Consider the following 18,070-nt stretch of genomic DNA (forward strand, 5'->3'; position numbering starts at 1 on the left):
GTTCACATCATAACTCCTGCTGTTAATTAGCTTCTAGATGTAAGGGAAGGCAAGCTCCTAGGCTTTCCTGATCCTCAGTTCTCCATCACAAAAAAGCAATAGTGTCATCACCTCCTTAAGTTGCCTTGATGAGCCACTGAAACCCGGAATGGGACCCTCTAGCACCTTGTTCCTTGTTCTTTGAACACCCAATGGAAACTACTGCTACTAAAATAAGTGCATTGCTTTTATGCATGGCCTTGTGCAAAAGTGACAAGGCTTGGACCTAATCTTGCCCCAGGCTTTGGCCTCCACCTCCAACAATAAATACACACTCCTCTGTTTACAACTCCATAAACAGGGACATGTGTTTCTGTTAACAATGCATGCTCTGGGCTGTCTCTGTGATCAATTACTTTATATCATTTTCAAATTGCCACATGTTTACATCTTTCCAAAGAGCTGTCCCCTGAACGAAAAAAGGCCTGCCTGACTCTGGCATGGTCAGAGGGCTTCCCTTCAACTTATCACATCTCGAAATGCCACAGACAGAAAAGCTTCCAGGCTATTTGCTAAGAAAACTAGCATAAGCTGCTTATCAGAAAATATTACGTATTCCCTGAAAGGTGAGCTGTTCTGTCAGTTGTTTGGACTGTGTGAAATTCCTTTTTTGTCATGATAGGTCACTGCACAGAAGCTAACAGTAGACTGACATCTCCCCAGTGGATGCCAGGGCCCTGGGCAAAATCCTGAAAAGCTAGCCTTTGCTTTCAGGACAAGTATGCGATGGTTGGAATCCAAGCCCTATGTAATAAACGTAAGTGGTATTAGTGTTGTTTTAATTGTGTGATTTTTTTAAAGATTTTTAAATTTTAAATTAATAATTTAATCTTTAATTTAAGATGAAAAAATTTTAAAGATAAAAATCAGTCAACTTACCTTGTGGATTCAGAGCCTACGTAAATCATGGTGTTCTCCGGTATCTTACACTGGCCGAATAATTTGGTAGGAAATATTCCATTCTCTTTTTGAAACATCTCAGCTTAAGATTCAATATCCAAAATTTCAGTCCCTAATGGAGTACCATGAGAAGCTGAAAGCTTGAGTTCCAGTCCTGTTCTATTAGTTATTGGTGGCACTGGGCAGATCATTCCAAATTGCTGAAACTCAGTTTCCACACCTGTAAAATGTCAATAAAAGTATCGTTGATCTCTTGGGGGTAATTATGGGACTCATGGGAAGGCACTGAAGTAAAACTTCTTGTTCACGGCACAGGCCAGGACAAATGTAAGGTGAGGAAATTACTACGATTATAATCGAATGCATTGTCAAGTTGCACACGATCACAGTGCAAGAGGCTAATTACTGCCACTCCTGGCTTTTGGTTTTATGCTCAGTGTCTTGGGCCCAGCCAGTCAGTGCACTGTTTTTATGCTGGGTGGATAATGGCACAGGAGGACTGGATTCTGCCTGGTTTATGGTCTGGACTAGACACATTTGCATTTTGACCAGAGACCTGGGAGAATTTGCTGTGCTTCATGAACTTTTACAATTGAGTCTATTAAGGATAATAATGTTACTAATAACAATAATAATAATAATTGGACACGCAAAGAGATTAAATGGCTTCCTCTAGGACATAACGGCTAGGAAAGGATCAAGATTTAATTTACGCCTAACCCTGTCTGGGGCAAAACAGCATAATCCCGGGGCATGGGGATTCACAGACTCTGTTCCCCGATAAATCTTCTGAGAAAGGCAATGACCTGAAGTCATGTAACCTTAAGTTCCTTCCTTTCGTTCTCAAGAGCAAATAGAAGTGGTTTACATGTGATTCTTGGGGATGTAAAGACAGAGTCCCCAGTCTCAAGTTTGGAGCAGATGTGTGAAAAAATACAGGAATATTTTAGATTGCACTTACCTTCCCTCCTCTTTCATGAGAAGACTCAAATTCTCTTTCTCTCTCTCTCAATCTCTTTCTCCTTCTTTTCCTCCCTCCTCTCCTCCTTGTTTCTTTCTCTCTCTCTTCCTCTTCCTATCTCTACCTCTACTTCTCTTTCTGTCTCCCTCTCTCTAGGAGAAAGATTAGCCCAGGAATAACAAGAGATTTTAGGCATCAGAACCATATTTGAACACCACTCTACCACCTCCTAGCTGTGAGCTTGGGCACTGACTCAACTGCTCAGACCTCAGTACCCTGGAATGTGAAGGAAAGAACCCCACACCCCTTTGCTCTATGTAAGGCTAAGGTGCTGTGGTGCAGACCACAGAAAATACCATAAACAAGGTGTCTAGCAGGATGTTTGCCATTTTCTCTAATCTACACATAATATCTAAACAACTGGTACTAGAGCAGCAAACTCAGATCACTCAGATTTTATCACCTTCTAAATATAAAGGTACTTGACGAACTAATGCATGTTCAAGGAATTGAATGACAGTTGTCAGATCACGCAGAGTGAGGCAGCATTTTTCTGGGTTACATGCCGTTTGGTTACCGGTTCATGGATGCATCTTGCATGGCCTCTATAGTTCTTTTCCATGGTTGGAAAGCCTCTCATATGTGCTCAAAGATCAGTATATCTCAGCCTCGTCCCTTCCCCATCTCTCCTTCTCCCTAATCACTCTGGCGCCTGCTATGCAGCCGGCCAGAGCGCTGAATGCCTGTAGACAGGAGTGGAGGATGGTGCTGGGGACGGATTTGGTTTGCTTTATTGCAATAACTGGTTTTAGGCATTTTCAGCATCTAACCTCATGTCCTTTTCTGAGCTTGTTACAAATCACCTCTATTATCAGCCTCAGTGTCCGGTATTAGGCAGGAATTAAAGTCCACAGTACTGAAAAGAGCTACTATTTAAAGCCAAGGATAGCCCCCACGTGAGGGACAGGAAACAGCCCCTGAGACCCCCCGCCCCAGTATCCCTCCCCACAGACTTTCTCTGAATTCTCTCCAACTGCTACTTCCTTTTCTTAAATGTAGAAAATATTTCCTGATTGTGCAAAATCCCAAGCCACGTGCCTGCAGAGCACACCTGTGATTCAAAGGTATTTCTGTTATGAGAATGATTGCACCAAAACTGCATGGGAAAGCAAAGTGATAGAAGAACTTTCTGGAATCTTTTATTTATTCATTTATTTATTTGGCAATTTAGATGAATCACTTATCCCACTGTGAAGAAGCAAGATAAAGAAAGAATTGTTTTTCTGACAATTACCCATGGCTAAAGTAATCAAAAGGCCAAGATATAAACCCCCGAGCTGCGCTGTTTGGGGTTTGCTCTGAATAAATAAATATAATCTAAAACATTTATTTCTTAAGTATTCCAAAATTGTCTGCTTTTTGGATTTGGCATTATCCTTACTATTCTGAAAGGTACACCTATTTCTGTTTCAAACGAAAGTAATAATAGACATTTTTGAAGTGAAGGAAGTCTGTATGATCTGCTATATCTTTTGTGGTGCATTCATCTGTAAATGTACTTTATAAACCACAAAATTGTACAACATAAGGTATTTACTGCATGTGGAGTGTATATTTTTATTTTTACCCATAACCACAATAATAACAAAAAGATTGTTGTCTTGCTCGCACCATAGACATAGCAATACTATCTCCCCAAGCTCACACCTGAGCCAGGTTCTCTGCTTCCTTGTGAATCTGCAGACTAGACCTGGTGGACCCTTTCCAATCTGACAAATGTCATAACCATCTACCCGAGTTTCCGTATGTGGCTCCAGCTAAGAACATCACCACACAATCATACATTTTTACAATGGGTCTATAAAACAACCATTATAATAAATGTCTGCTTAATTAATACATTAGGACATGAAGCAATTTATTATGCTCTTATTTGCTATCATTCTCCCTGTTCAAATTTAATAATGCAAAAAGGTTTCTCAGATGCCAACCCCTGGAAATAATAAAAATACATTCATCATGGATATTGAATGCAGACATGCCTGGCAGTACTGCTGGCAAAGAGGAGGCAGTCAAATGTGGAGAGAGAAACTGGGGGCTGTTTGCACAAGCCTGGCTGGAATCAGGTCTCTACGATAGAGGAAGGAGCCCAGTGCAATTCTTGGCATGGCAGCAAGGAAGGTGTCCGGAATAACTATGACTACAATTGGCAACAAAAGGGGGCGGCGGAAAGGGAGCTGGGGTGAAAAGCTTTCAAGTCACTTAAATTCATGAGGGCTATGGAGGCTCAAATTGAAATTATCTCACTCTGTGCTGATAAATAAAGTAGCTCTGGTACCTAAATCATGACACTAACTATACGTTTCGATTTTTTTAAGTAGTGATTAGGTGGATACTCTGGGGAACCTACCAGACTTCGCAGAGATAACAGACTCAACTTAATATCAACTTAAAAAGAGACTTGAATTCTAACCAATCTCATGTAATGAATTGAAATTCTATAGCTTTCAGAGGGGGAGAAAAGATAAAAAAGCGACACGGCTCCATTCTCTAACTTGCTGTCAGGAAATATAATTTGTGCTCTCGGTGATTCACCTAGCTCATATGCAGCATGCAAATTTATTTCCCTAATAATCAGACCTGGAGATTGCCCAAGAGGATTAATAGCATCATTCCTTATGACCGCCAGGATATTATGCACCTCTGACATGGAAAAATTGTGTTAGTTCTACAGAGAAAACGCAAGGATATTTGTCCTGCTAGACAATATAATAGGCTGGTGCATCATCAGATTACAATGTCATTTCAAAAACCTTGAATACAAATAATGTACAGTGGGGGAAATGTTGGAACAACCTCTCTTAATTCAGTAGCCTTGAATTCACATGTATTTTTGTGTGTGCTCTGCGATGTATGCATATTTTTTTATTAGAGCTTTCCAACATTGCATGCAAAAAGGCAAGGATATTATATATTCTATGAGTTCTTGTCATTGTTTCTTAGAAAACGGATGAAAAAGAAATGAAGAAAGGGGGCTTTCTATGGTTTGAGTTTGTTTTTATCCTACCCGTACACAGCTGAAGGTAGTGTTCAGAAGCAGAACTTTCATAGGCATACACCGATCGTCGGGGTTTATATACGGCATGTGCTTCTTGTATGTATAAGATACAGATAGCTAAGAATTCAGTTTCCACTCATGTCTTTATTCAAACATGGAGTCATTCGTACATTCAATCACTTACTATTTGATACTCAAGGTAAAACAATGTACTTCATAATTGTTGTTTGGGACTCTATTTTATTTTATTTCTTTTATCTTTCACTGTGAATCGGTCAGAAAATTTCCAGAACAGTAATGTCTCCAGCTGTACTTTAGACCAAAGAACGCTGCCTTGAGACAAGACCAAATTTCATTATTATGCGCATGGGAGCAATAAGATTAGCTCCTACTGCTGCCCCTAAGGTGGAGCAGCAGGATGAACCAATGAGATGATGCTAATGTGCATGTTAATAGTATTCTGCTGGAAGAAGTTGGGATAATTAAACATGTACCGTCTCTTTAAGACAGAGCGGCACACATTTTCTTCAGAGGGGTGTTTACAAGAATTCCAATTTCAGGTCATAGCCATTTCTGAGATTGCTTAAGAAAGAGGTGGGAATAACTTATCTTATTCATGTATTCAAGGAACCTTATAAAATGTGCAAAACATACCAGTTTTAAGGGGCAAAACATGCATCTTATCTTGACAGAGCTGCTTTATTATGGGTACTGTTGTATAGTGACCTAATATATGGAACATTTTTAGCTAACATACCTTGCAGGAAACCAGCCTTTAATGTGATGGATTTTATGGTATCTCGTTAGGGTGTGTTTATATAACCTGATACTAAACACGTTTTCAGATTCATGTTCCTTATTAAAATTGTGAGCCACATTGATTTTTAGTTGGAACAGCCACAGAGTCATTTTTACTATTAAGAAGGGTAGCTCTGAAGTTATTCCCAGAGCACAACTATTCTCCGTACAAACTTGGGGACTTACCCTTTTATAGCTTCAGTGAGCATGGTCTTCATGGGATGGCCCACTGTCCTCTTATTGTTTAGAAACCTCTAGGTTATTATCCATAATGCAGAATAGCCAATGTCATAGGATTTCTTCTTTTTCCTTTTTTTTCTGGAAGGAAAAAAAGAATCCTGTTTATTTTCCTGTTGTTTTCTCATCAGTATCTTTGAATTTATGAGTTAGTCTCAAATAATATTAACACATTGGCTCTGGAGAGATACATATCTTAACATCTGAGCTTCTGGGGTTTTCATAACTAACACTACCAGTACCAGCAGTGTTTGTATGAAAGTGGCAAATTAAAAAAAAAATCTTAACATTGCAAGTAGTGTTAAACAAAATAATGACTTTCACATGGTGAAGTCTCCGTTTTGTAAACTGATCCTGTGAGGTAACTCAGAAGTCAGCCGTAAATAGTGTCTCCGGGTATTTCAGTGGAGTCAGGGGAAATAATGACCTAGAGGTACTGTAAATAGTTTAAATTATTGGAAGGTCTTTCTAAGAAATGTAACGTAAGAAGGGAGAGAAATGTTTTTTCTCTATTGTGAAATGAGTACCCTTTTGGAGGTAATCCAAATTCAGAATGCAAATATTTAGAGAAAAAGACTATTTTTCGAGAAAAGCAAAAACTTTACTTTTCCTACTTGTTTCACAGAATCTAGTTAACACAATCCAACCAGGACCGAAAAAAGAACATCCAGACAGAAGCACAGATATGTTTATTTCACGCTTGCATTTTAAACTAAAATCACAAGGCTTTGAGAGAAAAGGGGGGATAGACTTTCAACAGCAACATGTAGAGAACCTATGGAATGGGTATCATTACTCATGAGAGACTGAATATTGTTAATCATGTGATTTCATTTTAACCAGGTTTATAACTTTAACTATAATCCTGGAATTGTACTTCACAGTCTCAAATCATCGCTATCTATATTTGGCCTAAGAAATTTTAAGTCAGAACCTGTCCTCCGAAAAGAAGACAGTTTCTCTTTATTTTGCCCCTGGCATGCTATTCATTATTAAACATTAAAGTTGTGTCAATTACTTTCATATTTGATTATTATCCCAGTTATTCTACCAGCTAATCAGGTCTTTTTAAAGACGTTTCTGGCAGTGACTATGAGCTGATGTACAGAATAGAATTATTTGTGCTTTTTGTTTCCTAGTTCACCATAGCTACCGGCTATTTTAATTCACCCAGCCACCCCACTACCCATTACCATCATCCCCAAATAAGATAACAGGATGACTTACCCACTTGTTTTAATCACTGTGAAATTGAACTTCCAAGTTACTCTTTGGCTAAATACAAGAGCCAGTTTCATGTGCTTGCTTTAAATGGGGATGAACCGAGTTATCCTGAGGACAACTCTTGTTGTTGTATTAACAGCTTCACGGTTATTCGGCCTGAGGTGTAATTATTTTACCATTATTACATGCAAAGCTTTTAACAAAACAGTCATTCCCTCCATTTAAGCAGAGAGTTTTATAATTTATTACATCTCTTTGGTCATCAACACACTATACAAACAGTTGGCCACCGGTGACCAATTACATTAAGGTTAAGCAACATAACTTTAAATTAGAAATAAGCTCATGTATCTTCATCAAGGGCCTGCTGTGTTTTCACTGCTGTTTATGAGATGATACTAAATGTGGATATAGAGCACGCTCACTGGGACCAATTCCTTTCGGCCTGAAAATGGGAAAGTCTCCAGTGTACCCGAGTCCAGAGCTAATTAATGGGATAACATCTGCTTTAAGCATTCAGCTGGAGTAATTTCTATCAACTTTCCAGAGAAGGTGCAGGGGACACTGTCAGAGAACTAAGTATCTATCATGAGCCGTATTAAACTGTGACAGGCCTGCAAAAGCACATTTCTGTCTTGGTTTTGTATTTATTTAGGGTGTAGCAGCTGTCAACACGGGGTTTCCTCCCATTCTGCCTTTCTTCAGCGCGTGAATAATTGTTTGGGGGTTCATAAGCAAATAAGCTATTATATATACACATAGGCCAGGGAGCTGTTCATGTTTTCAAAACTCCAGTGTAGGAGAGATAAAAGACAAGAATAAAACAGCCACGTTCCTTCTGAAACAATCAGTTTTCGCCACAAAGACATTCATGTTGTTTTATCGTATTACTTAAAAACGCAGCAGGATTTGCTAAAGAGAAATACCCATACTGTAAAGCTTCCGAAGGGATAAGCCCACTTATTTCATGTTATTTCATGTTATCAGCTCTTGTACAACACAATTCCAGCTTTAGTAGTGACTAAATAAAGGCACCTGTCCTGTGTGGTCATTTACATAAACCCAACCTGAATGGAGGAAACGAAGCAATTTCTCTGACAACTTAAAATAAGGGATGTGTATGGAAGCAGCTAGGACAGCAATTGCTTTGTCTGAGGTTTCCCACCAATTCTAACTCTTTATTCATGTACTTTGTTTGTTTGTTTATTTCCCAGGGCAGTAGGACAAAGAGTCCATCTTAATTAAGATTTCAGGAGGACCTATTTCCATAGGCCTGCTCTTTTGGAGTAAGGCAAATGAGTACACTTCCTCTACAATCACACAATCAAGCAAACGGCACCCAGCTTTACGGTTCCAATGGTCAATATAAACAGAGAGGAAACATAACACGTTGTTTTTACCGTGTGAGCTGAATTATGTTGATGTCACTTTTTAATAATCATGGACCCAATAGGTGTGGCATACATAAAATACGATCCTGAGGAAGAGATGATAATAACGACCGTTTACCTTTACCTGGAAGCTGATGGGGTCAAAGACCAAATGTCAGTTCACAACAAGTATGGGGGAATTCACGGTCTAAAATCCCACAAGCTCCTAAAAAGGGTGTCACTCAGGGTTATTTAGGGAAATGAAATTGAGAGGCGCATCAGGATATTTTTAAAAGAACCTTAATACTTACACCATAGAGGAAAAAAGTCAGCATTTTCTTTAGATATTTAATAATCCTATGAAATTTTTAATATTGCTAAATTGAAATTGTGGCTGTCCCCAGTTCACATTATTTATGCAATAATCTTGCAGTAAACTAATAAGTTGTGTTGGTTAATTGCCAAGCTATTTTGCATACAGTTAAGTTGTGCATATAAAAATACGCATGATGAAACATGTAGTATTTTATAACCCAGAGCAACTAACATGCTCATACCTAATGCATGCACGCACACTGTAACCCAGGACAAATTGCTCGTGTTAGTTGCTACCACAGGCTGGCAGGCCAGAAAATACATTTGGTGCCTAATATGCGTAAGCACAGAAATATGGTCAGGCTCATTACTGTAATAAAGCTGTGATTTGCCAGTAGGATCAGTAGAAACACACTTGAAGCAGTCTGTCCCTTCCACTGGCTCATGTGCCATAAGGCAATAAGGTTGCAACAAGGGTGAATCCTCAATTCAGTTGGGCTACCTTGTCTGGGTTATTTGAACACTTATTTGCCTTCAGGGGCCCATTTGCTTGTCCTAATGTGTACACAGTGATAATGTAGCCATTTACACAATGAGGAAGGTCTGCAAAACAGGAGTCTGCTCGGCAACAATGTGAGGGAGCAAGAGGGTGGAGAGCTGGCAACTGTTGGTCCAGTTACATAATTCCGCGGAGGAGCCTTCAAATCAGAGAGGTGGCTTTTGAACGTGTTTGAGAATAAGTAGAGTACTGGACAAGTAAAAAGCCAAGTGGGTATCTTTTTAGTGCTTTGATGAAATTAGAAGCAGGCTGATGAAACAAAATGCCTTGGGTCCTCTGCTTGAAGTTTCCATATTACACAAAAGGCTCTTGAAAAATTATAGAATTTACATTGAGTAGAAGGCAGGTTAAGAAGAAAGTTTGCTAGTTGGAGGGGAGACATTAAGGGGTCATTTCCTGTGGGAAGGGACATTCAGTAATAACACAAGGGATATCTGAATGAAAAGGTGAAGGCCAGGTGGCCCTGAAGTGGGCCATGGTGTCCCCCGAAAGCCCTCAAGCATCTTGGAGCCCTGTCCTTCTTCCCACAGTCATTGCATAGGCTTGTGAAGGACATTCTTTGACAATCGAGAGTTAGAAAATTAAAACCCAAGTTTGAGGTCCACCAACAGCAACTTTGAAGATCAGATGGTACATATTTTACTCCTGTTTCTTTCTTTAGCTTTTAATGAATGCTTATTTTGTATTTTTTTTTTTTTTTGCGGTACGCGGCCCTCTCACTGCTGTGGCCTCTCCCGTTGCGGAGCACAGGCTCCGGACACGCAGGCTCAGCGGCCATGGCTCACGGGCCCAGCCGCTCCGCGGCATGTGGGATCCTTCAGGACCGGGGCACGAACCCATGTCCCCTACATCGGCAGGCGGACTCCTAACCACTGCGCCACCAGGGAAGCCCGCTTGTTTTGTATTTTTACATACCCATGTAACAGACTGAAGAGCTGTCGGTGGAGTATATGGAAGAAAATTACTAAGTGAGGTATCTGTAAAGCATGCGTCTTTTGCGAGGTTTGCAAGAGATTCTACTCACCAACTAGAAAAAGATAATTCAGAAACTTGCAAATTCTGTTACCAGCATTACTTACCATACTTTTCTATAAGTATCAAAAGTGCCAAAGAGACCTTGTTGCTCTGGCCAACCTCAATTAACTGCTTCTTGGAACACTGTGTTGAGAAAGATTCTGAGGTCGCATGTGGTCTCACATGCATGAAGGGGAGAATGGTAGAATGAATTCCAGCTCTCTCACCCACAGGTACCAGTTTTCTAGTGTCAGATGTCATTCACAGCATCCTATCCTCTCACATCTGAGATGCCCTTCTGCATCCCTCATTTTTCAAGAGGCAACTCCACAGAACACTTTCAGACCTTCTTCATCTTGTTGTGCTAGGAACATTGGGTTAGGCTATATAAAGAATCATTATACATTATTTATTATGCTTCTGCTATACATGTTATTAAATATGAATAATTTTTAGTCACACACCTTCACGTGGAATATAGGATATATAAAAATAATGTTCCATTTATGTTGATTCTCTATGGGAACTGGGCAAGCCATGGTGTAAGTAAAAGAGAAAGACCTGTAGCCAATGAGGAGCACCTCCAGGTTGGCTTAATGGAAAAATGGAGGAGACAGCTCTTGGGGGAGTGTTGTTTGCAGGGATTTAGAATATTTGAACCCTGCTGCCATTATTTCCCACTGGCCTTCAGTGGTGTCTCAGATGCCAGCAGAATAGATACTATGAGTTGATGTATCATCTCCAGAATGCCCCAAATTGAAGGGAAGCAAGCTACTAGGCAAGGGTCACCCTTTATTTATTATTTATTTATTTATTTTGCAGTACGCGGGCCTCTCACTGTTGTGGCCTCTCCCAGCGCGGAGCACAGGCTCCGGACGCGCAGGCTCAGCGGCCATGGTTCACGGGCCCAGCCGCTCTGCGGCATGTGGGATCTTCCCGGACCGGGGCACGAACCCGCGTCCCCTGCATCGGCAGGCGGACTCTCAACCACTGCGCCACCAGGGAAGCCCAAGGGTCACCCTTTAAATCAATAACCCTATTCCCTATTATCAGATCAGCTACTCACTTCCAAAGAGAGGACAGGAGTCTATGGGAACGGCAGGATTTTTTTCTTTTGTTATTTTAAAGAGACGAGACGCAGACTGAGTAGGAATCTGAGCAGAGAAGAACTGCGCTGGGAAAGGTCTCTCCAGACTAAGCTGATCGCGAAGGCTCTGGGTTCCTGAGAATAAAGGATGTCAAAGCAGATCAACACACATCTTTTACATACTTCCTAGATGCTCTGGGATCTATCGCATAACACACAGGCACAGCACGAGCAGATGTCTGAGGGTCACAGATAAAATGGCTTAGTACGGGAGATCTCACTCTACTTTAAGAGACCACTTATCTTTGTTTTTACTTATTATCAAAATTTTGTGAAAATTGTGATTTTTACTCTGTATCAGAAGACATAGAACTACAGCTGACATTTTTTCATTTACTCGCTTTCGAGAGCTTTGTCACTTCCGGGAATTCGACATTTTTTCCCCCACGTGGGCATTTTCGTTATCACATTTTACCACAGTGAAGCCGCCCCTGCCTCTGTTGCTCCGCTTATAAGCACAGTCTCTGCCCTTGAAGTGCTTCTGCCTTCGTGGAAGAGGACAGATGAGACAAAAGGAAGAGAGTGCCTGCCAAGATTCAACATTATAGACATCTCACAAGAGCAGCAAACAAACAGCAGGCCGTTGGTCAGGGCATGATCACGTCTGGGCCCCAGAGGGAGACAGGCAAAGCCCAGCTCAGCGTTGGGCCATCCTTAGGGAATAGGCCTAAGACATGCTTCAGGAAGATGCTCAGGGCTGGTCCTTCAGAATGGAGGCTGTACCCCATCCTGGGAAGAAAGGCTCCTGAAATCAGAGTACAAACATCAGCCTGGGACCATCATTTGTGGCCACTTTGATCATTGGTGTACTCCTTTACAGACTGGGTCTTTTACACGTGAGGTTCCCAGGGGAAACACTGGTTCAGGGAAACAAAAACAGCTATTGATGTTTGGTTTACAGGCATTCCTGTACTTTGACTTTTCTTGTCTTCCTTACTCTCCATGTTCCCCTTTCTTTCCACCCCCACTGCCTCGCTGAGGTCTCCCTGGATTTGATCTACTAACCTGGGTGCTGAGGCCGGATTTGAAATCTTCTGAAGGGTGCTTAACATGCCAGAGTTAACAGGCCTGCCTGGGCCAGCTGTCGTCTCAGAGCTGCCACAAACTCCACGGATTGTTTGGCAATAAAAATCAGCTATAAAAGTGTGAAAAATACCAGAGACCCAAAGGGAGAGGGAGGAGAAAGGGGGAATGGCTCTTACACCCTTTTAGTGGACATCTGATTTATTTTTTAAATGGAAGAGCCACTTTTATAGCTACTGTAGTTCAATTATCTCTAATTTTACACATTTTATGCAAATTCTCAGCATCTTAATTGCAAATGAGAAGGAAACTTATTTTTTAAAGCAGAAAAACAAGGTATAGTTTCGTATTTTCTTTTCAATTTTTAATTCCTGTTCTTGGTTCAGCACCATTAAACTTTTAAAACTCTTCTTACATAGTTGTTTAAAATTATGTGTAATATAAAGCACACTCACATGTTCACAAACACCCATAGCCTTAAACAAGTAGCTAATTTTACTCTTAGACCTCACTCTCCCTCTTGGAGAAGATACTCTGATGTTCTCCTACATATAGTTTCAAAGGACTGCAAAAGAATATACTCAAAAGGCTTCACAAAGAAACTCGGTGTCTTACAAATCAAGCACACTGGAACATATTCTAAGCATCAAGAAACTTGGCTGCAGGATTTTTGCCTAGATGCTCAGATTTCTAACCAGGAGTGTGCTGGCAGATGTGTGACAACCAACTCTCTGGAGAGGTGACAACTAACTCTCTGATTTGTAGCGCTTGCCAATTTCCATGGTGTAAACACTCCTGCTATGGCCCATTTCAAGCTACCAACAGGATACCAGTGAACCTGAAGGTGCGAAGAGATGGGCTCTATTGGTTCTCAGGAGCAGAACTGCCTCTAGCACGCCACTACTTTCAGCAATTTGGACATGCTTCAGGGATTTCAACTGGTTTTCTTCTGATGTGGGGTCTCTAGAGGTAAAAAGCCAAAGGAAAACAACTTTTCCACATTGGATAAAGATTTCAAAGATTTTATAGGCAGACAGAAAACTTAGCAGTATGCTTCCAAATCTAGAGTCACGAGTTTTCGTCAAGAATCTGGCAATTACTAGCCATCTACCCTGTGCCAAATCTTTGCCATGAAGTCTGTATCTTCACGTCTAAAATGTGAATAATAAAGTGTGCTCCGTTGTGGGCCTATCTTCTAATAGCAAAAGAGCTAACAGCTGTGGAATCACTTGACAGACTGAAAGGGATAGGCGAATAAAAGCTAAATATCTTCATGGTTTATTTAACCGTTATTGGTTTACTCAACAAATATGTCCTGATGTCACCATAGGAAACACAAAGATGTACATAACAGAATACATAGAATGGTTCTTCGATAAATAGTGATTAGTGTTTTCATCGGATATTCCATACTGGCCATGTGTGGGAACTTTAAATATTTTTCTGAACACTGAATCTTGAGAAAAATTAGTCAAGAAATCAGGAAAAGGGGAAAAAGTACCATCACTCTCTCGTGAGGATGAAAGCTTAATCTGGATCTGTGCTAGACTTCTCCATTGAAAAGGACAAAGAGAGCACTGAGAATGTTCTAATTGAGATTCCCTGAGAGGTGGGCTTCCCTGGTAGCGCAGTGGTTGAGCGTCCGCCTGCCGATGCAGGGGACGTGGATTCGTGCCCCGGTCCGGGAGGATCCCACATGCCGCGGAGCAGCTGGGCCCGTGAGCCATGGCCGCTGAGCCTGCGCGTCCGGAGCCTGTGCTCCGCAACGGGAGAGGCCACAACCGTGAGAGGCCCGCGTACCGCAAAAAAAAAAAAAGATTCCTTGAGAGGAAGGAGACAGGAGTGCCCACAAAAGGTTTCAAAGATGGTAGCTAAGCTAGCTCCAAGCCTCCTCACCCTGTTACCAACAATATTACATTGTAACCTTCCTCAATGGCCCACACAAAAAATTTGTGGCCAAGAGACTATCCAGTCCAGGTCCTCTCTTTCCTTAACAACCACATTTCATTCTAGCACATCAAGCAGGGGGAACATAATCATTTACCTCCAACAAAAATCCAGACTCCTCTGCAAACAGAAGCAACTGGAAACACAAAGGAAGGCTGTGTGGGTAGCACTTCTCATTAGGCCCTCGCCTAACAATAATTAGGCTCGCTCCCATTACTGTTGGACTCCGGGCAGCTGGTCCAATACTTATTTTTCCTAGAGGAAAATGAAGAGTACGTACGAGTCTCCGACTTTTACTTCTCCTCTTTCCTCCTTTCCCTTTGTGACTTCATGCTGGTTTGCAATTTGTGTTTTCACCACTGTAGTTGATTCTAGATACAGTCGATCAACTCATAGCCTCCTTAGTAGTGGAAGTGCATCTGAATAAAATTGCGTGAAGCTCAACACTTCGATGGAGAGAATCCCTACCAGCCCTTTCATCTTGTATTTAGCCGGCTACCCTTCACTGAAGTTACATTTATAGCATAATTAATGAAATAAGCTTTTCTTCTGACTTGCCTAAATAGCAGGATAGGGTGATGTGGAAACTATTTGTTAGGAAGTGCTACTACCTAAATGGTCCGAGACCTTTCTACACAACCCCTGACAGCTGAAATATTCCATCCTGAGCGTGTGACTGAAACCTGACAGGCTGAAAAATACACATGCCTCATAATGCATGTCAACAATTTCACTATCTGGTACAAATGGAAACTTGCTGAATTTATTCCTTAAAATGCTTTTTATGCTTTCTTTGGTTCTGGCTTAGTGGTAGTGTATTTAAACGTCTGGAAGAAATATTCCAAAGAATGAACCACATAACTTTAGTGGAGATGCCTACATTTCAAACCAAATACTGGCAGATCAGTGAGTATCTAGGTTAATACTCGCCTTATTTGGTTAGGATAATCCACGGAGACACTGACTTATTCCTTCAGATCCTGCCTTTTAACCAATCAATATATCTAGGGTTATGTTTTCAGAAGGCAGGTGATAATTTTGGAGATAACATCTCAAGGTGCTGCTGACATTGAGATGCATATTCAATATGTTCTTGGAGTGACAGAACACAGCAATGTTGGAAACTCTCTCCAGAACATGTGCACGGTGCACACCCACGCCCAGGATGCCACTAACCTTTAATTCTTGAAGCTCTGATATAGATTAAGCACACTGGCTCTTTGTAATGTCAGTGAAAATTTGAAAATTCAAGGGGTGGGCAGTGACTACCTTTCCCTCAGATGGTCCTGTCTTTTCAGTGTAGGGAAACCCCTACAAGCAAAGGAAAGAAGCAGCTTTCCACCCAAAGGTCAATCGTGGGGATGGGAGGAAGAGCCGTGGAGGACAGCAAAGCAGTGAGCTGGTAGTCTGCCTGAATTAGCACATGTCACTACCCACACAGAATAGGGATCACACGAGAACAAGGGAAGGTGAGGGAAAACAAAGGAAAAACATGAGACATGGATTTTTCAGAATGTCATTAAAATGTATCTATTTTAATTTCACAGGATGAAAATTATCTGCCTGCTTTGTATTAATCTTGCCTTGACTGAAATTAGTTGTCAGACCTCAGTTTATAGCCTAATTACCTTTTCCTAAGGAACAAAAAAAGAGGTAAAAGAAATAACAATAAATTTGTAATGGAAAAGCTACAAGTTTATAGTATTAGTACAGATTGGGGATGGTTCTAGGAACAGGGTTTGAAAATAATCTGAACAAATCTGGAGAAGCCTTGTGTTCCCCAGACTAGGATGTTGTTGGTTCTCTCCATGTTGTTTGGTGCCATGGTTATGACTCCCGGCCACAAACACTTGTGAGTAAGTAGTGCTCAGGGCAGCTACAGTGTAGTGTCTATTTTATTTGGCTCTCTTATCCAGCCAGCCAGATAATCGAGGGTTCACACTCGAGATCATGGGTTGGCAACATTTTGTGTTAAGGGCCAAATGGCAAATATTTTCGTCTTTATGGGTCATATCGTCTCTATCACAATTACTCAGCTCTGCTGTTGTGGTACAAAACAACCATGGACAATATGCAAACAAATGAGCGTGACTGTGCTCCAACAAAATTTTATTGACAAGAACAGGCAGTAGGCCAGATCTGGCTCCCAGGCCACAGTTTGCCAAGCCCTGCTCAGGGCAATTCAACCAACGGAATGTGGGAAGAAACCAACGTATGCACAGCATGGCATACAGTAAGTGTTCAACAAATGTAGTTTTGAACAAAAATGAGTATCAATTAAGCTAATAATAAAAACCAAAGATTTTTTACTCAGTAGGAGAAATACGGACCTACCTCCAAGTAAGAATCCACGGGTTAAAAAGAAAATAGTTTTAGTGAATTCTTATAAACAACAAAAATAAGCAGTAGATGAATATGATGGTGACACAGGCAAGATAAGCAAAAACACCTGGCTTACAGAAGCTTAGCAAAAGGCAAAATGCTCTTCACAATGAGCCATAGAGAATGGCACTATATTACGACACCATGTAATGAACGAGCTTTACAGATAGGCCCCTCTGCCGTCAACACAAGGGAATGTTGCAGGAAGTGTTAGCTCAGTCAGGGCAAGGCAAAATGTATTTTTTAGAGATATGCATCAAAATGAGCAGCTTTTAAAAAATGATCTCCCTTAAAAGGATGATCTCCCTTAAAAGGATGAGCTTCAGTTATGTCATAAATAAGCACCAGATTTGGGAGGAAAACTTCTGGGTCTCAATCTTGGTACTGCTCCTTGCCTTGTTTGGCCACTTTTCCCCATCTATATTACAAGGGTTGGACCAGATGATCTGTGATACTCAAACCCTGACTCTAAACTCCTGGGATTCCAATGTCAGCTTCACCTATTTGCTCTTCTAGCGAGAGGATCCCTGACTTATTCTAATATGCTTTTTACCTAAGCGTGTAATGTTGAATTGCCTTTGTTTTCTCCTCTACTGAGCAAGTTTCCATTCCATCCCAACCCCCTCACAGCAAGAGTCTCATCTTAAACGTTAAGGTAGCCCATCTTCCCCATAGGTAACTAGGGACAGGATGCAGTCAGGACAGCAGCCACAGACCCCTCTCCAGCCGAGCCTGTAAAGTCATCCTGGGCGTCCTGAGCATGCCTCAGCTGGTGGGGCTTTCCCCATTCAGGGCCTGGACCATTGCCAAGCAGATCTGTCCAGCTGTAAGCCTGATTTTATATAGTTATTTTCACTTATTTTTTATTTCACAAGATGTAAACGAATCTGTTTAACTAGGAAATCACGTCCCTTGAAAGTGATTATAACCTAATTTGACATGCAGTATTTGTATACTTATTCTAGTGTTATGATGCATTCACTGTGTTTACATAAATAGAGATTTCTGTATAATTACTACGAGATAATGTAAAGAGTTAATCACATGAAATCCCCCAAAATCTCATTTGAGTGAATTTTTTTAACTTGAATTCCAA

The 18,070-nt window shown here is 41.0% G+C and overlaps 2 long non-coding RNA genes across 7 annotated transcripts in view; both read right to left on the bottom strand.

Annotated features, from left to right (window-relative positions):
* The window catches only part of LOC307196376, a 28,119-nt gene extending 20,693 nt beyond the window's left edge, over window positions 1-7,426 (bottom strand). Inside the window, exons 1-3 of the long non-coding RNA XR_013831123.1 lie at window positions 7,221-7,426; window positions 5,943-6,074; window positions 919-1,159 (exon numbers count right to left, since the gene is read on the bottom strand). This is a non-coding gene — a long non-coding RNA (uncharacterized lncRNA). The remainder of the gene's footprint in view (window positions 1-918; window positions 1,160-5,942; window positions 6,075-7,220) is intronic.
* A 4,184-nt stretch (window positions 7,427-11,610) lies between these two features.
* LOC307196374 overlaps window positions 11,611-18,070 on the bottom strand; it is a 606,711-nt gene continuing 600,251 nt past the window's right edge. For all 6 annotated transcript variants that reach the window (XR_013831117.1, XR_013831118.1, XR_013831119.1 and 3 more), the window contains 2 exons: window positions 14,690-14,847; window positions 11,611-11,697 (listed from right to left, as the gene is read on the bottom strand). This is a non-coding gene — a long non-coding RNA (uncharacterized lncRNA). The remainder of the gene's footprint in view (window positions 11,698-14,689; window positions 14,848-18,070) is intronic.

The sequence above is a fragment of the Stenella coeruleoalba genome (assembly GCF_951394435.1).
Source record: "Stenella coeruleoalba genome assembly, chromosome: 13".
NCBI classification, from domain to species: Eukaryota; Metazoa; Chordata; class Mammalia; order Artiodactyla; family Delphinidae; genus Stenella; species Stenella coeruleoalba.